The following is a 13,823-nucleotide window of genomic DNA, read 5'->3' as shown; positions in this document are numbered from 1 at the left end:
ACTAAAGCCATGAGAATCTATAAACTAGCTATTGTATTTCTTTGTATGCTTTAAAAATTTACATAAATTACATATTGAAAATTATATAAAATTATATGGAGTTATAACATTCATATTCTACAAATTGCTTTCTTTACTCAACATGTTTCTAAGATCTACATACTAATATATATATTGTTACATATAAATTTATTTCATTTATTTTTCTGCTATTTAGTATAATGAAAAACATTTCTCCTTTTTTCTTAAATTTTTAAAGGGTTTTTTAAATACTCAAGTCTAATCCCATCTGGAATATATTTTTGTTTATGGATATGAGTTAGAAATCTGATTTTATAATTTTCTTCATATAGTACCTGCACATTTGGATAGATTTATTCCCAAGAATTTTATAGGTTTGCTAAATGTCATATGTTTAATACAGTTTCTAACTAGGTGTTTTTAGTATTTGGGAACACTATAGATTTTATATATTTATCTTTTAAGTAATTACTGTGATACATTTTCTCACCAGTTCCAAAATTATTCTATAGTTTCTTTAACTTTTCTATAGATCATTATATTGCTTGCAAAAAAATGATAAATTAGTTTCTTTCTTTCTAATAGTTATGTGTCTTTAAAAAATTTTTATTTTTGCCCTAACTGGTTTGGCTCAGTGGATAGAGCGTCAGCCTGCAGACTGAAAGGTCCCAGATTCGATTCCGGCCAAGGGCATGTACCTTGGTTGCGGGCACATCCCCAGTGGGAGGTGTGCAAAAGGTGGCTGATCAAACATCTCTCTCATCGATGTTTCTAACTCTCTATCCCTCTGCCTTCCTCTGTAAAAAATCAATAAAATATATTTAAAATAAAAAAAATAAAATGTTTTCATTTTTGAACTAGTTAGGATCTTCAGTACAGTGTTAAATGCTAAGGGTGATGGAAGTCATCCTTGTCTGTTCTTGACTTGAATGGGAATGACTTAATTTTCACCATAAGGTATGATGTTTTCTCTGAGTTATTAGTAGATAAGCCCTTATCAGGTTAAGAAGATCTTATCTTTGTGGTTTGTTAAAGAGTTGTTTTATTATTTTTTTAAGTAATGGAAAGTATCAGATTTTACCCAACCTTTCTTCTGTATCTATTGAAATGATCATGTGGTTTTTCTCCTTTAATACTAAGATAGTATATTACACAGACAGAGTTTTTAATATTGAACAATCCTTCCATTTATGACTGAATTCTATCTAGACTGGAATATTTTTATTACATTACTGGGTGATATTTGGTAACATTTTATTTTAAGATTTTTGTTTCCATATTTATAGGTGAGATAATTCTATAATTTTGTTTTCCTGTACTATACTGCCTTTAGAATCGGGGTTCTACTATCATTATAAAATTACTTAAGTAGTTTTCCTTCTTTGTCCATGCAGCAGTGTATTCAATATAGATATTATTTGTTAAACTTGTTTGTAGAGAGTTTCTGATCTGGACATGATGGAGAAGTTTTATTGGGTTGACCCTCCTACCAAAAACAACTTTAAAAGCTGATCAAATAATAACGTAACCTTTCTAAGGCACTGGAGTATAACCAACAAAGGGTGACTTGAGGAGCTAAGATCCTTGAAAGAAGGTAAATTTAGGAAGTGAATCACATATTAACATCATCCCTAGATTTTTTTTTCCCTAAGGACATTTTCTAGACTATAGTGTAGGGAAGAGTTTAAGCAGAAATAGCATTCTTATTGGACTAGGGTGACAGAGTCAGAATTTGGGGTTGCCAAAGTGGCTAGTATAAAGGGTAAAATCCTAGAGAAAAGTAAACAGAGAAGGAGTCCAAAAGTCTGAATACAACTTTCCCACAAGTCATTGGCCAACACCTCAGCTTCATGCGCAAGTGATGAGACCTCTAGAAACTAAGCAGAAAAAAGCAGCCAAGGGGCTAAAGTGCAATAAAAGGTTCACATCCAGAGTATATATAATATTCCTGCTAGTAAGTAAGAAAAGACAAGGAATTGTATCTTAAGGACAAGACACAAAGATGTGCTTCACAAAATGCCCTCTTCCATGTATGGAGCAGCCCTCTGAGATTTGTGATGTAAGTTGTTGCTTGCAGTTCCCACCCTTAAGGTCTTTGCTTAATTCAGGTTCTCTTGATTCTATTCACTTACCATTCTGATTTTGAGTCCCTATTTATTTCTACTATTTGGAGCTTTTCCTTCATTTCAAGTTTACCTAATATTCTTTCTTTTATCTGTGCAGCATTTCTACATATTTAAGATTGGATGGGGGATTCCTAGCATCCACTCAGTCATGTGTGTTTACTTAAGTCCAAATTCCTTTTTCATGAAGTCAGTTTAGATTAGAATGGGTGATATGACCCTGTATTGTTTCTGGATTCATGACTCTATATTACACTATAAATCATTGCGTGGACAGTGGATTAGGAGTTCACGGAGAAGGAAGCTATTTCAACGATTCTCAAAGTTTGGATCTACTTTACTCACAAATCATATTACCTGAGATACTGATTAAAAATGTAGATTCAAGGGCCCAGCTGGTGTGGCTCAGTGGTTGAGTGTTGTCCTATGAACCTGGAGGTCACAGTTCGATTTCCAGTCAGGGCTCATGCTCGGGTTGCGGGCTCGATCCCCAGTGTGGGGTATGCAGGAGGCAGCCAATCAATGATTCTCTCTCCCTCTCCCTCTCCCTTTCTCTCTGAAATCAATAAAAATATTTTTAAAAATATGTAGATTCAGGGACTCTACCCAGGGCCAGGGAACCTACACATTATGTGCTTTCTAATGGTGCTTTGTATGGTAAGGTGTGAAATCCTTATAGATAAATACCAGAGATAGATATATTAACCCTACCAGTGGTGGTTGTATACCACCTGTGGGAAATCTTGCAGATGATACTTAATTCCGAGGATAGCTTTTCTTTTTCTAGCTGTAGAGAATTTTAATTGTTTAGTGTGGCAGGTACTAGCAATGTATGGCCCACAGGCCAAATCCAGCCCATCATGTGTTTTTGTGTAGCCTGCAAACCTTACAGAATGTTATTTGTGTTTGTAAATGGTTGAAAAAAGTAAAAAGAATGGTACTTTATAATGTGAAAATTCTATGAAATGCAAATTTTAGTGTCCATAAATAAAGATTTATTGGAACATAACTGTGCTTATCAATATACTAGTGGCCCAGTGCATGAATTAATACACATTGAAAGGAAGTGAATTAGAAAAATATTTTAATATTGCTATTCGCCCTTTCTCTATAATAGAAGTGTCAACCAAATTCAAGATTGACAATGACAGATCAAAACACACATGTGCTATTGGTACCAACAAGAGCTTTTATATGTATCGTGCATGCGCACGTCAACTTAGCCTTTTATATATAGAATAAACTTGCTTAATTAGACCTGCTTTCTGATTTAGCTAAACTTTTTCCAGCCCAGTGAAGCACCCCAACTTCTCTTTCAGGTAATTATCAGCAACACAGCAGTAAATATCAACATGAAGCAGATTATTATTGTAGATCACACAAGGAGAACAAAGGGTAAAATATTTAACTGTAGCAGTGTTTGACTATATTCTGCGTAGTGAGAAAACCTGAAGTCATTTTCAGGTTCCACCATTTCTTCTTTTCAGTTGGGTCAAGTTTCTAAACTTTCTAAATCTCCATTTTCTGGCTAATGAAAAGAAAATAGGATTCTACCGAGTCTCCTGTCTACCTACTCCAGGACTTCTTTGAGGATTAAATGAGATGAGCCACTGGAAAACGCTTCACAGACATTTGGTTAATGTGTAAAATGTTTCCACCTGTGTTCCTGGGCTGAAGAAACTCCAAGGAGGCTAGTTGCTAGGGAGAAAAAGCTGGGCATTGCTACGTGACGTCATTACCAGGAGCCCACAGCGACCATTTCCTGGCTGGGCTGGGCTGTGGGCCGCATTTTGTGCCATGCGTCTTGTCAGCATTGGCTGCAATTTGGTGGGGTGTTGCTCCAGGGTGGTGGCGGGGCCTGTGTCCCACTTGGGGGAAGCCGAATGTTGGTTTGTCAGCGCCAGGTCCATGGTGCCAGCCAGTGCATGTCATGGCAGCTCCTGTGTTGAGCGTCTGCCCCCTGGTGGTCAGTGTGCACCATAGCGACCGGTCAGACAGTTGGACACTTAGCATAGTAGCCTTTTATATCTAGAGATTGTCTATGGCTGTTTTTATATTACAACAGCAGAGTTAAGAAGGCTCAACAGAGACACATAGCCTCCCTTCCCCCCATCCACTCAGCCCTAAACCTTTGCAGAACCCTGGGCAAGGCAATAGGCCTTTACCTTAGTGCAGGTCTATCAATCTCCCCATAACCCCAAGGCTCTCTCTACTTCTTTACCTCCCCCTCACACCCAACACTACACACACACACACACACACACACACACACACACACACTCTGACTAAATGTCCTGTAGTGAAAGATGAAAGCAAAATTGCTCTGTTCTCATTCAGACAGATCCTTTAAATTTATTTGTGATACTTCTGTGATCTTTGAGGAAATATATTCTGGAAATATCAGGTAGCTCTGATTATATTAATTCAGTCCTTACCAATTCCTAGTGCCAGTTAGGAGGACCAATTTTGGCCCCAGGAAGACATAAAAATGTCTAAACATTTTTAGAAGGGCACATCCATTTATGACAAACTAAAGGTTAATAGATTCATGATTTAACCTCAAACTATATTGTATCAAATAAAACATTTGGTCTGATAAAAAAAAAAAGGGAATTTTTAAACTTGGTAAGAGAATAGGACTTCCTGAAGCTTTCCCAAATATTTAATCAGATAAAAGATTGATTTTGGAGAAATGAAAATAAGGCAGGAAATAAGACCAATAGGGCCTTGCTTTGCTTTGTGTACAGGATACCCCACCCCAAAATGTATACACACTTTAACAGCGGATAGCTCAATTTTGAAAATGAAATTATTTTAATAAATACTGCCTTTATAATTATTCAAAGTGTGTATATACATTTTTGGCACACCCTATACATAGAGGGCTAAATATATAGTTTGTGAATTATTGAATGTCTTTTTTCTTTTCACAGTTTCTCTGAACCTTCCTTCAGGCCACTTTTCTGTCCAATAGCAAAATGATCAAAAATAAATGAGGAAGAAAGAGTAAATGGAAAATAGACTTAGAAGAACAATAAAGCAGTGTGGAAGATTAGCACTCTAAAGTGTTTATCAGTTTATTTTATTCTCTTGTTAGAAATGGGCTACAAATTTGATTTTGTTTCTAAGTAGCAAAAGCAAAGCTGAAAACAAAATCTAGTGTCCACAAGTAAAAAACAAAACTAATTTTTATGAGAAACATCATTTTTCTGATAATAAGCCTTGAGATAAATTTTTCTGGTAGGTCTTCTAGAAAATCTACCATATGATGACATGGATGTTGTTTTACACAAACATATGTGTGTAATATAGACAGTTTTTGCTTATCCTATTCTTTCACCATAATGCATGGATGCAAAATCTGCATTAAGGAAAAGGCATGACATAGGGACTGGGGAAGTGTAAAATGAAGTAATTTCTCAATCTCATATAAATGACAGTGTAGAAAATCAAACTCAAATAGGAAACATACACGAAACCTTTGGGCAAGTCATTTTGTTTTGCTTTTCTCTTAGTATATATTCCTGTGTGCATTTGTTGGACAATATCATATGAAAATGCAATTTCATTAATACCAACTGAAATATAAGATTCTCATATGTGTTGAGGGGACACGTAATGTTATCATTTGACTGTGTGTCAAAGAGGAGACCTTGAGCCTTTGATTTGGAAAGGACCTTAAAAATCATCTCCATCAAAAATGATAAATATGTGGCAGATGTGCCTTCATTTCTTATTCTCATTACCCTGGCAGACATTACTAATCGATCACATTAATACACTAATTGACAATGCACAGTGGAGATAGGGTTATTTCTCAACACAACCCTTAATGCAAAAGATCAATGATGGTATGCATGATAAAAATTCTTTTAGTGGACTTCTGATTTTAGCCCCAACATATAAAGAGCTTAGAAGTTGTTACTCTTATTCATTCAACAAGAACAAAATAAAAAGGTTGAAAATGAACAACTTTTCTTGGATGTATCAGGGAATTATGATTGCAGGGCAAACCAACACTCTGAAATCTGGAAAGACAGATGAATCCAGAGACACTACCAAAATTTGCTGATTTGAAACAGAAAATACTGAAGCCATAATCTGGTAGGAACACATAAGTGGTAATTCTGATGAATTGCTAGGGACTTAGTGTGGACTAGTTTGAGAGTAAGGAACCGCTGGAGGCTTCAGACTTAGCCCTTTACCCCCTACTTTTGTGGAATCCAAGAAAAATCCCCTAGTAGCTCTGACCAGGGGAGAGTAAGATTTATCATTGTGAGTAGAAAACCAGAGCATTCTCTATAACAAAGACCAACTCTCAAAGGGAAACGTTATAACCAGAGCCTTATCCCTTTGGGGGAAGGCATTTTTCTCACTGAAATCCCTCTAGCCTTCCTGTCTCACCTAAGGGGAAATAGCTATACCACTGGGGAGGAGGGAGTGACATTTATAGCCCAGAGATACCCACGAAAGGACTGAGATTGAATCATAAAGTTAAGGAACACTTTCCTTCTTCTATACCCAACCACATACCAACAGGGTGCTAATGTAATAACTGAATTATAGCTGAAAGAGCTGCAAGACAGTCTCTCCCTGAGGAGGAGTAACTAGGGAAGCCTAAAGTCAAAAGATAACTCACAAACAAGTACATTAGAGGAATTTGAAGCCTCTGGTACGTATAACTGCAACAAACATACAACATAACCCAACTCAGCCCAAATCCTCACAGTAAAGTCTGTTTATCGTAGTTTCTATTATCCAATTCAGCATGTTGGCTTTCAACAAAAAATGACAAGGTATACTAAAAGGCAAGGAAAAACACAGTTTTAACTAACAAACCAAGCATCAGAAACATAGTCAGATATGACACAGATGTTGGAATTATGCATAGATCAGTAACAGTCATTTATTATCATTAAGTATTACATACTGTATATAATGTGCTATACTTTTAGAAGATAGTTTATACCAGCATCACCACAAACAGGTGAGGTGCCATAATGTGCTATAATGTTACAACTTGCTACGATGTCACTAAATGATAGGAATTTTTCAGCTCATTAGTAATCTTACGTGACTACTATCGTATATGCATATCATTGACTAAAATGTCATTATGTGGAGGATGACTGTATTTACTCATATTTTGGCCCTTTTCTGAGAATCATAAGACCAGAAAGTATCCCTTGAGATTACTAACAGGGGTAGATTTATTTTTCGGACATTTGCCTCATTTTGGAACCTGGATACTTTAGCTAGGTGGTAAGGAACTGCTTGTATCAGGAAGCCTTGTTCTGTAAGCGTTTCTGGTAAATTGCCAGAAGAGCTCTCAGAAACAAAAAAAGGTGTGTGTGAGGCGAATGTGGGGGTGTGCAAGAGGCAACAGATTAATGATGTTTGATCATTGATGTTTCTCTCTCTCCCTCTCCGTTCCTCTCTAAAATCAATAAAAACTATATATTTTTTTTAAAAAAAGGTGTGTGTGTGAGGGACGGGGGGGACTGGAGGAACTTGATTCTTTAAGTTTCTGGGAGTTTGTTGTGATTTACTTTATCATTCTAAATTAATATTTACTTTTGTACCTAATTTTGTGTTTTGTACTTTTGATTCCCTTTTCTTAGAGGGTCCCACAATTTATTTAAGTTTCAGCCCCAAAACACATGGATCCACTCCTGCCCACACTTTAGGTACCATCACCTGGTACTACGCTGAGGTGCCCCCCTCAGCGCCCACTCCACTGGCTGGAGCTGCAGATGACTTTTCCACCCCCGCCCTTCTGTGCTTCCTGCAGAGCTCTCCTCAGCACTGCAAGGGTCAAGGAAGGGCCAGCTGTTTGAGCCTCTGCCAAAAGACAGTGTCTCCACATCCACTGACAGGGCTCATGAGGAAGAACGACCTGGATTCAGGACCAAAAGTATGCAAGGCATTAGGAGAGAGGAACGATCAAGAAAATGGGGCCCTTAGAACAGCCCTTAAGCTTCAAGACCAATCTTTTGGCTCATTATGGGTTGGATTATACAAGCAGTCATGATTTCATTAAATGTGTGTGTTTTTTTTTAACTTATTGACTTGAGAGAGAAACATCAATTTGTTGTTCCACTTACTTATGCATTCATTGGTTGATTCTTGTATGTGTCCTGACTGAGGATTGAGCCCATAGCAATGGTATATCAGGACAATGCTCTAACCAACTGAGCTAGCTACCTGGCCAGGGCCTCATTTAATGTCTTTTTCGAGCACCCATTATGTGCCTGTGAGATTGCCCACAACACTGACCTTTACTTGCACCATTTTTCAATGATAACATCTTTCAGAGTACCAACTCTTAGAAGTTCTTGAACCACAACCCTTTAATCAGCTGTATGGATTTTACAGGAACTGGTTTAAGAAAGTCAAAGAAACATCTATATTCTGTATGATCTTTTTTTTTTTTTGTAACAGTGTTCATTTTATATAAGCTTTACTTGCCCACAGTAGTTCTGAACACAAGAGAGGAAGGTTGACCCATTGCAAAGAAGATCAAGAATAATGGAGCCTCAGAAAGAAAACCTAATGGCAAGTGTGAAGAATGTACCCAGCAGGAAACCAGAGTGAGGGCCTTTGGAGGAGGGGCAAATACAATTTATAAAGCTTTAGAGAGACTCAAGTCAGCCTCTCCAGTGTTTGGCTTCAAGTGTCAGAATAGGTTTTATAGGTCAACAGGGTTCTAATGATTATCCAAGCTTTCCCCCCTTCAATGGGGAAGGCCCCAGTTTTATGGAATTACCTGCCCAGTCAGCAGGCTGGGTGTTAGAATTCGGAGCAGACTGACCCCCCTCCCGAAAAGCAGCAGGCGGCAAAATAGGTCCGGAAATTCCTGAGCATTGAGAAGCCAGCACTAATGCAATTACCTGAAATAAAAGAAGGGGTCAGATAGGAAGGGGCAAAGGTTTTTCCTTTTAAAGTAAAGAGCCAGGTAAACAAAACCAGCTGCTACTGGAGCCAAGGAACTCTCCTCATTAAATTTTTAAGAGGCTAATGATATAAGTGGCTAATTGTAGTACAATGCTGAAGACTGAATCTAGGGTCCTGGGGAAGGGGGAAGGGGAACCAGGGTTAAAACCTGGCTAGCAGAGACAGAAAGGAGATGAGACCTGCCTCTGGCAGAGGCTCCCTAAATGAACAGAATGGAATTGGAGGAAGAGGAAGATGATTTGATGCCGGAGTCTCTAATGTTTCTGTCAGTATCCCAAAGAGATGGGCTTGGGAGTCTAGTTGGGGACAGTTTTAAGTTTATATGCTCATAGGATGGCATCTGGAATAATTTTTTTTAATAACTAATTATGGGAAATTTTATGTGTTCACTATGAAAAGCTATGAAAGGTATACAGCAAAATATTAACAATGGATCTCTCTAGGTGTTGGGCTTATCAGTGATTTTTCATTATTATATTTTAATGTTGTTTGTATTTTTGAACTTGTCTATAATGAACCTTATTTCTTTTGCAATAAACAAATACAGGGCAAACTTTACTTAAGATGAAAGGTATTAAACTGGAAATAAAATTTAAAACTGAGGGCAAGAGAGTTGGTAAGTGGTTCCATTTACTTTGTATATTCTGCCATCTTTGCTACCTCCCCAGATGTGTGCTTGATGTGAACTGCTAATTACAGGCCAGCAGAAGAAGGGGTGATGGTTGCTGGTATTGAGCGAGACAGACTATTTGTCCACACAGAAAGATTTCAACCTCATTGAATTTGGAATACTTCACAGAGAGGTTGTTTCCGTACAGTCTCTCTTGGCTTCAACTTTAGTTGAACAGCTCAGTCACTGTGGAGGGAACCTAAGAGATGCTGAAATTTCAAGATGTCTTGTAGGAGGGGTATGACTTGCCTAAAAGTATCAGTCTTAATATTTCTAGAACCAACCATTGTGCCAGGGTTTATGTAGAAGATGTCAAAGTACCTCTACTTGATGGATTTCATTTCTATCTCCCTTCTTTCCTTCCCTCTATTCTTCCTTTCCTCTCTGATTTATTTAGATTTCGGATACCTTTGTAGCCATTACTAAATTAATTAACTCTTGTAGAGAGACTGATTGGTAGTTAAGAGTTATATTAATCATCATAGTGAGAAAAGCAGAGAAAACAGAGAGAGTTGCCCCCAGGTCACTGGATAGTCAGTTGGAATTCAGTTCTGCTTTTACCTAGTCTTATTGAGAAATCACCATCTTCATCATTTTTAATAATTAACTCTACCAAATTGTTACCACAGGTTATCCCACCTCCTTCATATCCAAATATAAATGATATCCTGGGCCCATTACTACAGGCAGCCACTATCAGTGAACCAAAGCTCCATAACAGGCAGGGATTTTTAAATAACCAATGATTATTGACATTGAAAGCTTTGTTAGCAGTTTCTAAGGGGTTAAGTACAACAAGCTAAATGTTCAAGTGTTCCCAAAAAAGGGCTTAAGTATTTATCAGATTCATATATATGGTTAAATTATCCCCTCTTAAAAGTGATATTAAATTCTGGGGGACCAAAGTTTCTGTTTCCACAGTACATCATAAATGTGGGTTTAAGGTTGCAAATGAAAGTTGCTGAAACTTCTCAGCATACTATGGGGCTTCCTCTGACATCCAAATGTGAATTTGACTCAGACTGAGGTTATTAAAAAGACACCATGTTGGTCAGGTTGGGGATGGAAGGGATTCTTAGCGGGGTCAAAGGTAGAGTCAATGTCCAGGGTCATATTTGAGAAGCATTTTAGAGGGTGACTTACATCTCTGTTAACTTATTTTATTCTCTTGAAGAGTTCACGTACATCCATGGCTCCATTTATTACTTATAAACTGAAAAAGACACCCAGGTCGTCATCACCTGTCATAACTCTTCTCTGTACCTCCTCTTTATTTCCCCAACTACCTGTTGCATATTCCCTCTTTGACATTCTCTGCATCCTTGATAGTTCAAACAGCATTTTTCATCTCCTTTGACAAACCTAAAACCTAGTCTGACTGGCCTGCATGTCCTTGACAGCAGTATTCTCCAAAATATTCTCTCTCATAATCTCGTGGTCATCACTGGCTCCCTTCCTCTTTTTCTTACACTCCACAGAAGTTTTATTTTATTAGTTCTTCCTTTACAGGCTCTCACTTTTACATCTTTCCGTGAACTCCCTTACTTAGACCCAAATCCCTTCTTACCTGCACTGTTGAGATAAGATAACCTTGTCACACGCATTTCCTGCTTGGAGCTCTCCCCTGCTCCAATATAATTCACAGCCCCAGAAAAGCCTGAGATCAACCCAGAATGATTGAATCCAGCTTGTTAGGTTAAATGTGGGGCCAACAACAGGCTCTAAAAAGTTTAAGTCAAAGTTTTTATGGGCATTCTCCCCCTACATGTTAAATGAAGGAGGAATTGGACTATTTCTTGGGTCTAAGAAAATAGCTATTGAGTGAACAATAACAGGAAGCATATTTTAGACCCATGTTAGAAGAGCCTTTCATGGATTCAAGCTGTAGTATGGTGGAACAGTACTCATAGTATATGAAAGTGGGTTCCCTGTCCTACATAATCACTTTTCAGCGATGATGTAGCAAGCTATCACACTTCAGACCACATGACCATAAAGGTCTTTTCAAGCTCCATAGTTTTCATACTTCCCCCATTCCAAATCCTACAGTGAATGAACATGCTCTCCTTCCCCAGACAGATGCTCCCCTGCTCACCCCATCCCATGGTGTTACAGTCTAGCTTACTGCCACCTTGGCCCTTAAGTAACATGGAGGCTAGATTTGCATATTGAGTTCCTTTTATGTGCTAGATTCTGTGCCCAGCATTTTGATTTCTGATTTGATGGATACAGTAGCCCTGTAAAAGTACTATAGTTTCTTGTTAAAACAATTTTAAAGAAGGGGAAACACAATAATCATGTAAGTAATAAGCTGGGATTGAACTAAGGTTTTCTAACTCCAAGTTCTGTGTACTTGAGAAAGGAAACAAAAGGAAGGAGGGGAAGAGTGAAGAGCCCCTCAACGCTGGACTGGACCATGGGTTGTGTGGGATAGGAGGGTGTACATTGAAAAAGTACATCTGGCATTTTTTTTATCTCAGCAAGTATTTAATTGTATGTGTTGCCAGCAACATTTATAAACTTTGATGTTTAAAATAGATACTGGAGCTAACAAAGAGAAAAGAGGAAACTATAATATATTTGATTAAAACATAAAAGAACATTTATTACAGTGCATTTTTATCATATACCTAGTCATCATGTAAAATAGCAACAACTATTCATGTTCTTCAGTATGTGTTAGATTAAAATTGCATGAATTATTTTTAATTTTAACACTATGTTTTAATATGCCTGGCTTTCATGTCATATGCTGTGTAATCATAGCTTTTTAAAAAAATCAGGGATGGTAATAGTGAAGTACTAATAGGAGGTAATGGACATGCCTAGCACTCTGTGTTGCACATTATAAATGTTTATTGGACTTGAGCATCTGTACCAGGAATGAGGTGAAAGGTCATGTCATTGTTTTTATTTTATTCCCTAAAATAAGTAACCACAAAAATTTTCAAAAGCATGTACCCGATGATACAATTCTACTTTTAGAATTCTATACTCACATTAATTTAATCAGTCCCATATTGTTTATGACCCCATCTTTGTGAGCTGAAAATTAGAGAAATTAGAAGAAAAAAAAAACACAAAAACCTAGGAGTTGTTGAGTTCCTACTATGTGCAGACACTATAAGTTTATGTACTTAATTTTCAGTTAATACTGAGAAGTAGATGTGTTCCCTCTCTTTTAAGAATAAGAAAATTAAGGCTGATAGAGGCCAACTGTCTTGTGCAAGATCACTTAGATAGGAAATACCTGATTTGGAATCTGAACTCGGATATCTCTGGCTCCCAAACTCATACTCTTTCCAACATACCAATGTTGGAATTCTGTGGAAATGTCTGAGGTAGTGAGGGGGGCTGAATGGGTGGAGTTCATCTCCCACCTTCACTTCAACCAGAGCACCTGCTTTATAATTAAAGAAAGAATTAACCATTCTACTACATCATACATTGGTATGGGAATTTATAATTAAAAAAGAATTTTCACATAGTTCAATAATATGTACTGATAGGTTGATGTCTCATTTAAAATGAAATAGTCTATCATTAGCCATCAGCCAAGAAGACCTGAGTGGGTTGGAAAAGGCACCCAAGAGTCATAAGCATTGATTTAAATGGATTTAATTTGGAATTTTGCAAAGAGAGGGGTGGGGAGGTTTGAAATAATGAAAGTCACTTAATCCTGGGCCAGTCTCAGCTTCGACTTTGAATAAGAATTCACAAAGAGTGTACTCACAAAGCTGGATGCAACTGTTGGAGTCAAATGTTCACAGTGTAGTATCAGCACAACTTGATGTTTCACTGAAGCTACCTGACAAAACCTGGACACACCCATGAGTGCCTTCTCACTATTTTAAGAGAGGGCTCCTGAACTTTAATCTATCTGACTCATTTATTTGTTTGTTTATTCATTCATTCACTATTCATTTACTTTGAAGATAGTAAGAGAAGGTTGACCACAAGAAATTTTGCCCAGGGAGGTGAACTGGAGATGAAACCTTGAAGACACTCACTACACTAAATCACATTATTGTGGTTGGTGTTTGTTTTCTTATTTA

General features: G+C 37.5%; 1 protein-coding gene across 1 annotated transcript in view; it reads left to right on the top strand.

Annotated features, from left to right (window-relative positions):
• Window positions 1–13,823, top strand: part of HPSE2 (heparanase 2 (inactive)) — a 533,452-nt gene that overhangs the window by 381,747 nt on the left and 137,882 nt on the right. The window lies entirely within an intron of this gene.

The sequence above is a fragment of the Myotis daubentonii genome, chromosome 13 (genome assembly GCF_963259705.1).
Source record: "Myotis daubentonii chromosome 13, mMyoDau2.1, whole genome shotgun sequence".
Taxonomy (NCBI): domain Eukaryota; kingdom Metazoa; phylum Chordata; class Mammalia; order Chiroptera; family Vespertilionidae; genus Myotis; species Myotis daubentonii.
This window is presented reverse-complemented; position numbering and strand designations above follow the sequence as displayed.